The sequence below is a fragment of the Amblyomma americanum genome, chromosome 1 (assembly GCF_052857255.1).
Source record: "Amblyomma americanum isolate KBUSLIRL-KWMA chromosome 1, ASM5285725v1, whole genome shotgun sequence".
Classification (NCBI taxonomy): Eukaryota; Metazoa; Arthropoda; class Arachnida; order Ixodida; family Ixodidae; genus Amblyomma; species Amblyomma americanum.
In genome coordinates, this window is record NC_135497.1 from 80449842 (window position 1) to 80461882 (window position 12041).

Here is a 12041-nt window from a genome sequence, read left to right on the forward strand (position 1 = left end):
GGTTACTCCTGTGCGCCCTATCTCTCTGCCGAGTTAGGGATAATTTTTTGTCCACAGTCCCACGTGCGGCCCCCAAGCTGCTTTTCCCACTGCTTCTTTCGCTTCCACAGGTTAAGCAGACGTCTGTCTAGTGCCCCTGCTTCGCTTTCATGAGCCACCGTCTCCGTGACCTCCTCCACTTCTGTGACCACTTCGCGGCTCCATGCATTGATATCCTTTATTTCTCCTAGGGTATACCTGAGCGCCCTACCTCTTTGACGAGTTAGGGATCCTTTTTCGAAGCCCACTGTCCCACGTGCGGCCCCTAAGATGCTCTTTTCACTGCTTCTTTTTACTCCACAGGTTAAGCGGACGTCTGTCTAGTGCCCTGCTTCGCTTTCATGAGCCACCGTCTGTGCGACCTCCCCCACTTCTGTGACCACTTCGCGGCTTCATGCATTGATATCCTTTATTTCTCCTAGGTTACTCCTGTGGGTCCCATCTCTCTGCCGAGTTAGGGATCCTTTTTTTGTCCACAGTCCCACGTGCGGCCCCCAAGCTGCTTTTCCCGCTGCTTCTTTCGCTTCCACAGGTTAAGCAGACGCCTGTCTAAAGCCCCTGCTTCGCTTTCATCAGCCACCGTCTCGGTGAACTCCTCCACTTCTGTGACCACTTCGCGGCTCCATGCATTGATAGCCTTTATTTCTCGTAGGTTACCCCTGTGCGCCCTATCTGTCTGCCGAGTTAGGGATCCTTTTTCGGAGCCCACTGTCCGATGTGCAGCCCTAAGCTGCTCTTCCCACTGCTTCTTTCGCTTCCACAGGTTAAGCAGACGTCTGTCTAGTGCCCCTGCTTCGCTTTCATGAGCCACCGTCCCTGTGACCTCCTCTACTTATTTGACCACTTCGCGGCTCCATGCATTGATATCCTGTATTTCACCTAGGTTACTCCTGTGAGCCCTATCTCTCTGCCGAGTTGGGGATCCTCTTTCGGAGCCCACTGTCCCACGTGCGGCCCCCAAGCTGCTCTTCGCACTTCTTCCTTCGCTCCCACAGGTTAAGCAGATGTCTGTCTAGTGCCCCTGCTTCGCTTTCATCAGCAACCGTCTCTGTGACCTCCTTAACATCTGTGACCACTTCGCGGCTCCATGCATTGATATCCTTTATTTCTCCTAGGTTACTACTGTGCGGCCTATCTGTCTGCCGAGTTGGGGATTCTTTCTCTTTGTCCACTGTCCCACGTGCGGCCCCCAAGCTGCTCTTCCCACTGCTTCTTTCGCTTCCACAGGTTAAGCAGACGTCTGTCTAATGCCCCTGCTTCGCTTTCATGAGCCACCGTCTCCGTGACCTCCTGCACTTCTGTGACCACTTCGCGGCTCCATGCATTGATATCCTTTATTTCTCCTAGGTTATACCTGAGCGCCCTACCTCTTTGACGAGTTAGGGATCCTTTTTCGAAGCCCACTGTCCCACGTGCGGCCCCTAAGATGCTCTTTTCACTGCTTCTTTTTACTCCACAGGTTAAGCAGACGTCTGTCTAGTGCCCTGCTTCGCTTTCATGAGCCACCGTCTCAGTGACCTCCACCACTTCTGTGACCACTTCGCGGCTTCATGCATTGATATCCTTTATTTCTCCTAGCTTACTCCTGTGAGCCCTATCTGTCTGCCGAGTTAGGGATCCTTTTTCGGAGCTCACTGTCCCACGTGCGGCCCCCAAGCTGCTCTTCCCACTGATTCTTTCGCTTCCACAGGTTAAGCAGACGTCTGTCTAGTGCCCCTGCTTCGCTTTCATGAGCCATCGTCTCTGTGACCTCCTCACTTCTGTGACCACTTGACGGCTCCATGCATTGATATCCTTTATTTCTCCTAGATTATACCTGAGCGCCCTACCTCTTTGACGAGTTAGGGATCCTTTTTCGAAGCCCACTGTCCCACGTGCGGCCCCTAAGATGCTCTTTTCACTGCTTCTTTTTACTGCACAGGTTAATCAGACGTCTGTCTAGTGCCCTGCTTCGCTTTCATGAGCCACCGTCTCAGTGACCTCCCCCACTTCTGTGACCACTTCGCGGCTTCATGCATTGATATCCTTTATTTCTCCTAGCTTACTCCTGTGAGCCCTATCTGTCTGCCGAGTTAGGGATCCTTTTTCGAAGCCCACTGTCCGACGTGCGGCCCGCAAGCTGCTCTTCCCACTGCTTCTTTCGCTGCCACAGGTTAAGCAGACGTCTGTCTAGTGCCCCTGCTTCGCTTTCATGAGCCACCATCTCTGTGACCTCCTCCACTTCTGTGACCACTTCGCGGCTCCATGCATTGATATCTTTTATTTCTCCTAGGTTACTCCTGTGCGCCCTATCTGTCTGCCGTGTTTGGGATCCTTTTTCGGAGCTCACTGTCCCACGTGCGGCCCCCAAGCTGCTCTTCCCACTGATTCTTTCGCTTCCACAGGTTAAGCAGACGTCTGTCTAGTGCCCCTGCTTCGCTTTCATGAGCCATCGTCTCTGTGACCTCCTCACTTCTGTGACCACTTGACGGCTTCATGCATTGATATCCTTTATTTCTCCTAGGTTACTCCTGTGCGCCCTATCTCTCTGCCGAGTTAGGGATCCTTTTTTGTCCACAGTCCCACGTGCTGCCCCCAAGCTGCTTTTCCCACTGCTTCTTTTGCTTCCACAGGTTAAGCAGACGTCTGTCTAGTGCCCCTGCTTCGCTTTCATCAGCCACCGTCTCGGTGACCTCCTCCAATTCTCTGACCACTTCGCGGCTCCATGCATTGATATCCTTTATTTCTCGAAGGATACTTCTGTGCGCCCTATCTGTCTGCCGAGTTAGGGATCCTTTTTCGGAGCCCACAGTCCGACGTGCGGCCCCTAAGCTGCTCTTGCCACTGCTTCTTTCACTTCCACAGGTTAAGCAAATATCTGTCAAGTGGCCCCTCTTCGCTTTCATACCCACCGTCTCTGTGACCTCCTCCACTTCTGTGACCACTTCGCGGCTCCATGCATTGATATCCTTTATATCTCCTAGGTTATACCTGAGCGCCCAACCTCTTTGACGAGTTAGGGATCCTTTTTCGAAGCCCACTGTCCCACGTGCGGCCCCTAAGATGCTCTTTTCACTGCTTCTTTTTACTCCACAGGTTAAACAGACGTCTGTCTAAAGCCCTGCTTCGCTTTCATGAGCCACCGTCTCTGTGGCCTCCCCCACTTCTGTGACCACTTCGCGGCTTCATGCATTGATATCTTTTATTTCTCCTAGGTTACTCCTGTGCGCCCTATCTGTCTGCCGAGTTTGGGATCCTTTTTCGGAGCTCACTGTCCCACGTGCGGCCCCCAAGCTTCTCTTCCCACTGCTTCTTTCGCTTCCACAGGTTAAGCAGACGTCTGTCTAGTGCCCCTGCTTCGCTTTCATCAGCCACCGTCTCGGTGACCTCCTCCACTTCTGTGACCGCTTCGCGGCTCCATGCATTGATATCCTTTATTTCTCGTAGGTTACTCCTGTGAGCCCTATCTCTCTGCCGAGTTGGGGATCCTCTTTCGGAGCCCACTGTCCCACGTGCGGCCCCCAAGCTGCTCTTCGCACTTCTTCCTTCGCTTCCACGGGTTAAGCAGATGTCTGTCTAGTGCCCCTGCTTCGCTTTCATCAGCAACCGTCTCTGTGACCTCCTCCACTTCTGTGACTACTTCGCGGCTCCATGCATTGATATCCTTTATTTCTCCTAGGTTACTCCTATGCGCCCTATCTCTCTGCCGAGTTGGGGATCCTTTTTCTTTGTCCACTGTCCCAAGTGAGGCCCCCAAGCTGCTCTTCCCACTGCTTCTTTCGCTTCCACAGGTTAAGCAGACGTCTGTCTAATGCCCCTGCTTCGCTTTCATGAGCCACCGTCTCCGTGACCTCCTCCACTTCTGTGACCACTTCGCGGCTCCATGCATTGATATCCTTTATTTCTCATAGGTTATACCTGAGCGCCCTACCTCTTTGACGAGTTAGGGATCCTTTTTCGGAGCCCACTGTCCGACGTCCGGCCCCTAAGCTGCTCTTGCCACTGCTTCTTTCACTTCCACAGGTTAAGCAAATATCTGTCAAGTGGCCCCTCTTCGCTTTCATACCCACCGTCTCTGTGACCTGCTCCAATTCTGTGACCACTTCGCGGCTTCATGCATTGATATCCTTTATTTCGCCTAGGTTACTCCTGTGCGCCCTATCTGTCTGCCGAGTTTGGGATCCTTTTTCGGAGCTCACCGTCCGACGTGCGGCCCCCAAGCTTCTCTTCCCACTGCTTCTTTCGCTTCCACAGGTTAAGCAGATATCTATCTAGTGCCCCTGCTTCGCTTTCATGAGCCACCATCTCAGTGACCTCCTCCACTTCTGTGACCGCTTCGCGGCTCTATGCATTGATATCCTTTATTTCTCCTAGGTTACTCCTGTGCGCCCTATCTGTCTGCCGAGTTAGGGATCCTTTTTCGAAGCCCACTGTCCGACATGCGGCCCGTAAGCTGCTCTTCCCAATGCTTCTTTCGCTTCCACAGGTTAAGCAGACGTCTGTCTATTGCCCCTGCTTCGCTTTCATGAGCCACCGTCTCTGTGACCTCCTCCACTCCTGTGACCACTTCGCGGCTCCATGCATTGATATCCTTTATTTCTCCTAGGTTACTCCTGTGCGCCCTATCTGTCTGCCGAGTTGGGGATCCTTTTTCGAAGCCCACTGTCCGACGTGCGGCCCGTAAGCTGCTCTTCCCACTGCTTCTTTCGCTTCCACAGGTTAAGCAGACGTCTGTCTAGTGCCCCTGCTTCGCTTTCATGAGCCACCGTCTCCGTGACCTCCTCCACTTCTGTGACCACTTCGGGGCTCCATGCATTGATATCCTTTATTTCTCCTAGGATATAACTGAGCGCCCTATCTCTCTGCCGAGTTGGGGATCCTTTTTCGAAGCCCACTGTCCGACGTGCGGCCCGTAAGCTGCTCTTCCCACTGCTTCTTTCGCTTCCACAGGTTAAGCAGACGTCTGTCTAGTGCCCCTGCTTCGCTTTCATGAGCCACCGTCTCCGTGACCTCCTCCACTTCTGTGACCACTTCGGGGCTCCATGCATTGATATCCTTTATTTCTCCTAGGATATAACTTAGCGCCCTAACTCTTTGATGAGTTAGGGATCCTTTTTCGAAGCCCACTGTCCCACGTGCGGCCCCTAAGATGCTCTTTTCACTGCTTCTTTTTATTCCACAGGTTAAGCAGACGTCTGTCTAGTAACCTACTTCGCTTTCATGAGCCACCGTCTGTGTGACCTCCCCCACTTCTGTGACCACTTCGCGCCTTCATGCATTGATATCCTTTATTTCTCCTAGGTTACTCCTGTGCGCCCTATCTGTCTGCCGAGTTAAAGATCCTTTTTCTTTGTCCACTGTCCCACGAATGGCCCCCAAGCTACTCTCCCCACTGCTTCTTTCTCTTCCACAGGTTAAGCAGACGTCTGTCTAGTGCCTCTGCTTCGCTTTCATGAGCCACCGTCTCTGTGACCTCCTCACTTCTGTGACCACTTGACGGCTTCATGCATTGATATCCTTTATTTCTCCTAGGTTACTCCTGTGCGTCCTATCTCTCTGCCGAGTTAGGGATCCTTTTATTGTCCACAGTCCCACGTGCGGCCCCCAAGCTGCTTTTCCCACTGCTTCTTTCGCTTCCACAGGTTAAGCAGACGTCTGTCTAGTGCCCCTGCTTCGCTTTCATCAGCCACCGTCTCGGTGACCTCCTCCACTTCTGTGACCACTTCGCGGCTCCATGCATTGATATCCTTTATTTCTCTTAGGTTACTCCTGTGAGCCCTATCTCTCTGCCGAGTTGGGGATCCTCTTTCGGAGCCCACTGTCCCACGTGCGGCCCCCAAGCTGCTCTTCGCACTTCTTCCTTCGCTTCCACAGGTTAAGCAGATGTCTGTCTAGTGCCCCTGCTTCGCTTTCATCAGCAACCGTCTCTGTGACCTCCTCCACTTCTGTGACTACTTCGCGGCTCCATGCAGTGATATCCTTTATTTCTCCTAGGTTACTCCTATGCGCCCTATCTCTCTGCCGAGTTGGGGATCCTTTTTCTTTGTCCACTGTCCCACGTGAGGCCCCCAAGCTGCTCTTCCCACTGCTTCTTTCGCTTCCACAGGCTAAGCAGACGTCTGTCTAGTGCCCCTGCTTCGCTTTCATGAGCCACCGTCTCCGTGAACTCCTCGACTTCTGTGACCACTTCGCGGCTCCATGCATTGATATCCTTTATTTCTCCTAGGTTATACCTCAGCGCCCTACCTCTTTGCCGAGTTAGGGATCCTTTTTGGAAGCCCACTGTCCCACGTGCGGCCCCTAAGATGCTCTTTTCACTGCTTCTTTTTACTGCACAGGTTAATCAGACGTCTGTCTAGTGCCCTGCTTCGCTTTCATGAGCCACCGTCTCAGTGACCTCCCCCACTTCTGTGACCACTTCGCGGCTTCATGCATTGATATCCTTTATTTCTCCTAGCTTACTCCTGTGAGCCCTATCTGTCTGCCGAGTTAGGGATCCTTTTTCGAAGCCCACTGTCCGACGTGCGGCCCGCAAGCTGCTCTTCCCACTGCTTCTTTCGCTGCCACAGGTTAAGCAGACGTCTGTCTAGTGCCCCTGCTTCGCTTTCATGAGCCACCATCTCTGTGACCTCCTCCACTTCTGTGACCACTTCGCGGCTCCATGCATTGATATCTTTTATTTCTCCTAGGTTACTCCTGTGCGCCCTATCTGTCTGCCGTGTTTGGGATCCTTTTTCGGAGCTCACTGTCCCACGTGCGGCCCCCAAGCTGCTCTTCCCACTGATTCTTTCGCTTCCACAGGTTAAGCAGACGTCTGTCTAGTGCCCCTGCTTCGCTTTCATGAGCCATCGTCTCTGTGACCTCCTCACTTCTGTGACCACTTGACGGCTTCATGCATTGATATCCTTTATTTCTCCTAGGTTACTCCTGTGCGCCCTATCTCTCTGCCGAGTTAGGGATCCTTTTTTGTCCACAGTCCCACGTGCTGCCCCCAAGCTGCTTTTCCCACTGCTTCTTTTGCTCCCACAGGTTAAGCAGACGTCTGTCTAGTGCCCCTGCTTCGCTTTCATCAGCCACCGTCTCGGTGACCTCCTCCAATTCTCTGACCACTTCGCGGCTCCATGCATTGATATCCTTTATTTCTCGAAGGATACTTCTGTGCGCCCTATCTGTCTGCCGAGTTAGGGATCCTTTTTCGGAGCCCACAGTCCGACGTGCGGCCCCTAAGCTGCTCTTGCCACTGCTTCTTTCACTTCCACAGGTTAAGCAAATATCTGTCAAGTGGCCCCTCTTCGCTTTCATACCCACCGTCTCTGTGACCTCCTCCACTTCTGTGACCACTTCGCGGCTCCATGCATTGATATCCTTTATATCTCCTAGGTTATACCTGAGCGCCCAACCTCTTTGACGAGTTAGGGATCCTTTTTCGAAGCCCACTGTCCCACGTGCGGCCCCTAAGATGCTCTTTTCACTGCTTCTTTTTACTCCACAGGTTAAACAGACGTCTGTCTAAAGCCCTGCTTCGCTTTCATGAGCCACCGTCTCTGTGGCCTCCCCCACTTCTGTGACCACTTCGCGGCTTCATGCATTGATATATTTTATTTCTCCTAGGTTACTCCTGTGCGCCCTATCTGTCTGCCGAGTTTGGGATCCTTTTTCGGAGCTCACTGTCCCACGTGCGGCCCCCAAGCTTCTCTTCCCACTGCTTCTTTCGCTTCCACAGGTTAAGCAGACGTCTGTCTAGTGCCCCTGCTTCGCTTTCATCAGCCACCGTCTCGGTGACCTCCTCCACTTCTGTGACCGCTTCGCGGCTCCATGCATTGATATCCTTTATTTCTCGTAGGTTACTCCTGTGAGCCCTATCTCTCTGCCGAGTTGGGGATCCTCTTTCGGAGCCCACTGTCCCACGTGCGGCCCCCAAGCTGCTCTTCGCACTTCTTCCTTCGCTTCCACGGGTTAAGCAGATGTCTGTCTAGTGCCCCTGCTTCGCTTTCATCAGCAACCGTCTCTGTGACCTCCTCCACTTCTGTGACTACTTCGCGGCTCCATGCATTGATATCCTTTATTTCTCCTAGGTTACTCCTATGCGCCCTATCTCTCTGCCGAGTTGGGGATCCTTTTTCTTTGTCCACTGTCCCAAGTGAGGCCCCCAAGCTGCTCTTCCCACTGCTTCTTTCGCTTCCACAGGTTAAGCAGACGTCTGTCTAATGCCCCTGCTTCGCTTTCATGAGCCACCGTCTCCGTGACCTCCTCCACTTCTGTGACCACTTCGCGGCTCCATGCATTGATATCCTTTATTTCTCATAGGTTATACCTGAGCGCCCTACCTCTTTGACGAGTTAGGGATCCTTTTTCGGAGCCCACTGTCCGACGTCCGGCCCCTAAGCTGCTCTTGCCACTGCTTCTTTCACTTCCACAGGTTAAGCAAATATCTGTCAAGTGGCCCCTCTTCGCTTTCATACCCACCGTCTCTGTGACCTGCTCCAATTCTGTGACCACTTCGCGGCTTCATGCATTGATATCCTTTATTTCGCCTAGGTTACTCCTGTGCGCCCTATCTGTCTGCCGAGTTTGGGATCCTTTTTCGGAGCTCACCGTCCGACGTGCGGCCCCCAAGCTTCTCTTCCCACTGCTTCTTTCGCTTCCACAGGTTAAGCAGATATCTATCTAGTGCCCCTGCTTCGCTTTCATGAGCCACCATCTCAGTGACCTCCTCCACTTCTGTGACCGCTTCGCGGCTCTATGCATTGATATCCTTTATTTCTCCTAGGTTACTCCTGTGCGCCCTATCTGTCTGCCGAGTTAGGGATCCTTTTTCGAAGCCCACTGTCCGACATGCGGCCCGTAAGCTGCTCTTCCCAATGCTTCTTTCGCTTCCACAGGTTAAGCAGACGTCTGTCTATTGCCCCTGCTTCGCTTTCATGAGCCACCGTCTCTGTGACCTCCTCCACTCCTGTGACCACTTCGCGGCTCCATGCATTGATATCCTTTATTTCTCCTAGGTTACTCCTGTGCGCCCTATCTGTCTGCCGAGTTGGGGATCCTTTTTCGAAGCCCACTGTCCGACGTGCGGCCCGTAAGCTGCTCTTCCCACTGCTTCTTTCGCTTCCACAGGTTAAGCAGACGTCTGTCTAGTGCCCCTGCTTCGCTTTCATGAGCCACCGTCTCCGTGACCTCCTCCACTTCTGTGACCACTTCGGGGCTCCATGCATTGATATCCTTTATTTCTCCTAGGATATAACTGAGCGCCCTATCTCTCTGCCGAGTTGGGGATCCTTTTTCGAAGCCCACTGTCCGACGTGCGGCCCGTAAGCTGCTCTTCCCACTGCTTCTTTCGCTTCCACAGGTTAAGCAGACGTCTGTCTAGTGCCCCTGCTTCGCTTTCATGAGCCACCGTCTCCGTGACCTCCTCCACTTCTGTGACCACTTCGGGGCTCCATGCATTGATATCCTTTATTTCTCCTAGGATATAACTTAGCGCCCTAACTCTTTGATGAGTTAGGGATCCTTTTTCGAAGCCCACTGTCCCACGTGCGGCCCCTAAGATGCTCTTTTCACTGCTTCTTTTTATTCCACAGGTTAAGCAGACGTCTGTCTAGTAACCTACTTCGCTTTCATGAGCCACCGTCTGTGTGACCTCCCCCACTTCTGTGACCACTTCGCGCCTTCATGCATTGATATCCTTTATTTCTCCTAGGTTACTCCTGTGCGCCCTATCTGTCTGCCGAGTTAGGGATCCTTTTTCTTTGTCCACTGTCCCACGAATGGCCCCCAAGCTACTCTCCCCACTGCTTCTTTCTCTTCCACAGGTTAAGCAGACGTCTGTCTAGTGCCTCTGCTTCGCTTTCATGAGCCACCGTCTCTGTGACCTCCTCACTTCTGTGACCACTTGACGGCTTCATGCATTGATATCCTTTATTTCTCCTAGGTTACTCCTGTGCGTCCTATCTCTCTGCCGAGTTAGGGATCCTTTTATTGTCCACAGTCCCACGTGCGGCCCCCAAGCTGCTTTTCCCACTGCTTCTTTCGCTTCCACAGGTTAAGCAGACGTCTGTCTAGTGCCCCTGCTTCGCTTTCATCAGCCACCGTCTCGGTGACCTCCTCCACTTCTGTGACCACTTCGCGGCTCCATGCATTGATATCCTTTATTTCTCTTAGGTTACTCCTGTGAGCCCTATCTCTCTGCCGAGTTGGGGATCCTCTTTCGGAGCCCACTGTCCCACGTGCGGCCCCCAAGCTGCTCTTCGCACTTCTTCCTTCGCTTCCACAGGTTAAGCAGATGTCTGTCTAGTGCCCCTGCTTCGCTTTCATCAGCAACCGTCTCTGTGACCTCCTCCACTTCTGTGACTACTTCGCGGCTCCATGCAGTGATATCCTTTATTTCTCCTAGGTTACTCCTATGCGCCCTATCTCTCTGCCGAGTTGGGGATCCTTTTTCTTTGTCCACTGTCCCACGTGAGGCCCCCAAGCTGCTCTTCCCACTGCTTCTTTCGCTTCCACAGGCTAAGCAGACGTCTGTCTAGTGCCCCTGCTTCGCTTTCATGAGCCACCGTCTCCGTGAACTCCTCGACTTCTGTGACCACTTCGCGGCTCCATGCATTGATATCCTTTATTTCTCCTAGGTTATACCTCAGCGCCCTACCTCTTTGCCGAGTTAGGGATCCTTTTTGGAAGCCCACTGTCCCACGTGCGGCCCCTAAGATGCTCTTTTCACTGCTTCTTTTTACTCCACAGGTTAATTAGACGTCTGTCTAGTGCCCTGCTTCGCTTTCATGAGCCACCGTCTCAGTGACCTCCCCCACTTCTGTGACCACTTCGCGGCTTCATGCATTCATATCCTTTATTTCTCCTAGGTTACTCCTGTGCGCCCTATCTGTCTGCCGAGTTAGGGATCCTTTTTCGAAGCCCACTGTCCGACGTGCGGCCCGTAAGCTGCTCTTCCCACTGCTTCTTTCGCTTCCGCAGGTTAAGGAGACGTCTGTCTAGTGCCCCTGCTTCGCTTACATGAGCCACCGTCTGTGTGACCTCCTCCACTTCTGTGACCACTGCGCGGCTCCATGCATTGATATCTTTTATTTCTCCTAGGTTACTCCTGTGCGCCCTATCTGTCTGCCGAGTGGGGGATCCTTTTTCTTTGTCCACTGTCCCACGTGCGGCCCCCAAGGCTCTTCCCACTGCATCTTTCGCTTCCATAGGTTAAGCAGACGTCTGTCTAATGCCCCTGCTTCGCTTTCATGAGCCACCGTCTCCGTGACCTCCTCCACTTCTGTGACCACTACACGGCTCTATGCATTGATATCCTTTATTTCTCCTAGGTTATACCTGAGCGCCCTACCTCTTTGACGAGTTAGGGATCCTTTTTTGTCCACAGTCCCACGTGCGGCCCCCAAGCTGCTTTTCCCACTGCTTCTTTCGCTTCCACAGGTTAAGCAGACGTCTGTCTAGTGCCGCTGCTTCGCTTTCATGAGCCACCGTCTCCGTGACCTCCTCCACTTCTGTGACCACTTCGCGGCTCCATGCATTGATATCCTTTATTTCTCCTAGGGTATACCTGAGCGCCCTACCTCTTTGACGAGTTAGGGATCCTTTTTCGAAGCCCACTGTCCCACGTGCGGCCCCTAAGATGCTCTTTTCACTGCTTCTTTTTACTCCACAGGTTAAGCGGACGTCTGTCTAGTGCCCTGCTTCGCTTTCATGAGCCACCGTCTGTGCGACCTCCCCCACTTCTGTGACCACTTCGCGGCTTCATGCATTGATATCCTTTATTTCTCCTAGGTTACTCCTGTGCGTCCCATCTCTCTGCCGAGTTAGGGATCCTTTTTTTGTCCACAGTCCCACGTGCGGCCCCCAAGCTGCTTTTCCCACTGCTTCTTTCGCTTCCACAGGTTAAGCAGACGCCTGTCTAGAGCCCCTGCTTCGCTTTCATCAGCCACCGTCTCGGTGAACTCCTCCACTTCTGTGACCACTTCGCGGCTCCATGCATTGATAGCCTTTATTTCTCGTAGGTTACCCCTGTGCGCCCT